The sequence below is a fragment of the Atta cephalotes genome, assembly GCF_000143395.1.
Source record: "Atta cephalotes unplaced genomic scaffold scaffold00019, whole genome shotgun sequence".
Taxonomy (NCBI): Eukaryota; Metazoa; Arthropoda; class Insecta; order Hymenoptera; family Formicidae; genus Atta; species Atta cephalotes.
Genome location: NW_012130083.1, coordinates 3,327,611 through 3,331,770, shown reverse-complemented (window position 1 = coordinate 3,331,770; position 4,160 = coordinate 3,327,611).

The window sequence follows — 4,160 nt, the reverse complement described above, 5'->3', positions numbered from 1 at the left end:
ATTCATTATCGATCAATTAATCGCTAATCAAAATGATCAAAATAACTGTAAAATAATTTTAAACATCAAGCGAACTTGCTCTCGCGACAGCAAATTAATCCATATTATCCCAACTATTTCTGGATGGAGTTGATGGAATTTCAGCGAAGCGCAACGATCTCATGAAGTCTTTAACAGACCAACGTGCGAGCTTTTGTTGTGTGCATAATTCGTCTTCTAACTTGTCCACCGAGTTCGTGGAACTCGCGCTACAACCACGTGCTAGATGCGCTACTATATCTCGGGGTGCGTGCGAGTGCTCATGCATAAAGTCCGGGGGCAGGTGGTGGTTATCCCGTGCGAGAAGATGCTCAGTTTAACGAGGAGGGGTAACGCGTGCTGTGCCGGTTGTACAGCTGTCGGGTGGTGTGCGACAGCTGCATCTTGGGAACGAACGCGAAAAGAAAGCAAGCCCGCAGAGCAAGCGACGGAGGGGTTTGGCCTGTGTTCTCCATCTTGGTAGTATTGCGCCGTAAACATTAACGAATGCGAGTGCGAGTTGGTTCTCTCAACCGGTCGACCATCGATTTTTTTCCGTGGAAATATAAGTTTCGAGCCCGATGGAGCGAAGCAAGGAAACTTTGTTTTGCGTCAACCGGATAAACTTCGCTAATTAATCTGGATGTTCGATTTGTTTCACTGCGACGTTAAGTAACTATATCACCATCGTGCGCCTGATGGAAATAGTGAAGTTACTGGAAAGATTGTAGGGACCTCGTATATGTGTATAAGAGAGAAAAGAAGAGATGATTGAATGAGTCGTTGAAACTTGAAGATTTCTTAGGAATTGTGATTAAAACTTTCTTTCCAGTTCGTTGATTAGTGATAATTAATCGATGATGATTTAGTTTCGAAGTGTGATTAGAAAAAAGATGACAGAATATCTTACAATACGTAATCAATGTTCCTCTTTCGAATTGTACGTAATTATATTAATTTTTTAATAATTATTAATTATTACAGTGCGTTTTCTGATATTTTATGTAAAATCCTTATTTATAATTAATCTATTATTATTCTTGTTATTTCTCCGTATTTTAGTTTTCCAAGGTTAAAAATATAACACCTTGATAAACTCGGTCATAAGTTACTGAAATATGCATTTTATGATGACTTTATTGCGTGGAGTTTTCGTCGTAAGAATTCTTTCAATAAACAACCGAAGAATATTATTAAGCGTATTTTATGCTTAATAAAAAAAATATTTGCGAGACCGGAATAATTTTTCGATAATATAATAGCGTTTTCGATCGTAGCTGATTTGAACCGACCTTGGATTAGTTGATGTTATAATACATGCAATAGTAGAACATGCAATGTCATTAATTCAATCCAGGTTCAAACTCACTATGGTTGAAAATGTTATAAGTTATGATTACTTTTTAATATTTCTATAATTTTTACAAAAGAGACAATACAATTTCGTCTTCAAGTCGCTTCATAATGATGATCGACTTGAATATCGAAAATCGTCCCGTTATCAGTCTGCAAATCATTTACCCCCATGTTGCCCCGTCACCCTGATTGACCCTACCACCAAGTATCGACATATCTGTTTCACTCTCGCGGAAAAGCCGATCGTCGCACCGGCGATGTTTCCCGTTAAACGACCGAGCTAAATTTACGGATATCGGAAAATGTTGATTGTTAGTCAGCGTCCTTCGTAGTGCATCGTTGCGATAATGGGAGGTAGATAATGCTGGCGACTAATTTTAGAAATGACGGGTCCCCGTAGACTTGTCCGCGGAACTTACGACTGTAAATCGCCGTGCATCGTTGCTTTTACCTCGTCGTGAAGAGAGAACGCATGTATCATCATGCCGTCTCTTATTGTAGCGAACACCAGCGCGTATATTATTAAATTTATAATGTTAAGTTATTCTCAGTTTGAGTTATTTTTAATTATTTCTATGGGTCGTCAATTACTCAATGTGTCAAATTTAACTAAAATAGTGAAATTGAACAATTTAACTCTAACTTTAAAGAGAATATATTGAATTGAATTAAATATATTTCCTTGTGAGTTTATTATTTATTAAATGTATACGTTAATATTTTTTTTTACTTTGAAACTAATTACAGAAATGGATTGCTTTATATATTACTATATATAAGTTAAAAATAGCAAAATATTATATTTAATTCAAGAAATTGAATTACCATTGTTCTTTTAAATCTAACACACTGTTAAGTTCGTAATGTTGAATTATTTGAGTTATTTTAATTATTTTATAAGTCGCCATTCAATATGTCGTGTTAATTTAATTAAAATAATGAAATTAAACAATTTAATTCAAGGAAATGTATGTTAAATTTGAATTTTAAATTTAGTTTATTATTTACGTGCATACATTATAACTTATGGGATTAGATCATAAAAATATGTTGATATAAATACAAAAATAGATTAAACCGCGAAATTCTCAATATACTTGTATTGTTTGATAAAATGTGTACTGAGCATCTTATTCGAAATATTTTATTTTTACATTCAGATTAAATCAAGATACAACGACTCTAATATGCACATAGAGAATTGTGCGTCTTGAAACGAAATGAAGTGAATTTATACAGAATATTTATACACAATTCCATTGATTGTAATAAATTCATAATAAATTCGCTTACTTTTGCAATTCACCCCGTTTCAAGATACATAATTTGATCCTTTTTATTTGTGTATGTGTTTGTATTGGTAAACGTTTTCTAAAGCTCTATATATCAAAGTAGCGCATTCCTTTGATCTGAGCAGAAATGCCGAATAATCTTTCTATTAGCTATTTCGACCGCCATTTGTGACCTAGTCCATTAAGCACAGTGTTATGTATGTAATCCAATAAGGGTTTATCTCAAGAATAACAAGAAAATCAAAATGTCAATTTGATGTCATAGTGACCGAATTTATGTCATTTTTTGGTAATGATAAAAATTTCGATCTCAGAATGATTTTATATATTGGATTGTCCGGAAAGTTTGTGTCCACTAAAATTTAAATTTTAGTATACATTTATTAAATTAAAATTTTCTGCGTTTCAATTTTCCTTCAACATCGACACGAACTTTCAGGACAACCCAATATAAAGTTATTCTTAAATCATCTGAAATCGAGATTTTTATTTATGACCGAAAAATAATATAAATATGACATTAAATTAACATTATTTTGATTTTCTTGTTCTTGAGATATTATTAATATGAAATATGGTTAGAAAGTAAAAAATGGAGGCTCTATGCTACTTTGATATATAGAGCTTTAACGTTTTCAGCATCACATATGTATCGCGATGAAGGTGAAATAATTTACAAACGAGATTCTCCATCTCTCTTTCTCTCTCCACGAGATCCGCGCCTATAACTAATGAGCGTAGTTCATCGTCGCTGCGATGACGTCGACGTAAAACGTTTAAACTCGGCGTTGACGTAAACATTTAAACCCTGCCCTTCCTGAGGAGGAAGAGCGAAATTGTATCGTGACATCGATTACGTATATATATCAACGATATTCGAAACGCGGGCGCGCGTGTACGGAGAACCAATAATTACGTTTGCCTTCGGCCGGCAGTTTATTTACGGCGGTATTGTTTCACGACTAGTCGCGCCAAGTACCGGCATCGTAGGTACGCTGAAATCATCGTATAATTTAGATAGAAGCGCAGTTTTCGAGACCACGGATACGGAAAATATCTAATGGTCGATCTCTGGCGTTTCTGTTCTCGGAAATAAGCGTAGAAATCATTTCCACGTGACACTCTCAGTCCTTTTTAAAGCTCAAATAAATCCGAGTGATAAAAAGAGAAAGCAAAAATTTCTCCGACGCTTATAAACAATTTTATACGTATGTTCTATCCGTGATATTTTAATCGACTGGTTATTAATTATAAACTTAATATTTATTTATGATTATTATAATCCATAATTATAATATATAGGGAGAAGGAGAAGGGATAGAGAGGAGGAGCTAGAGAGAGGATATCGAAGAGAAAATGAGAAAAAGAAACCTGCAGAAAGACTTGTGGAAGGATAGAATAACGGTAGGGATTGGAAAACATCGGAGAATGAATTTCTAAACCGATTATACGTATATACTATGTATATATATATATATATATATATATATATAT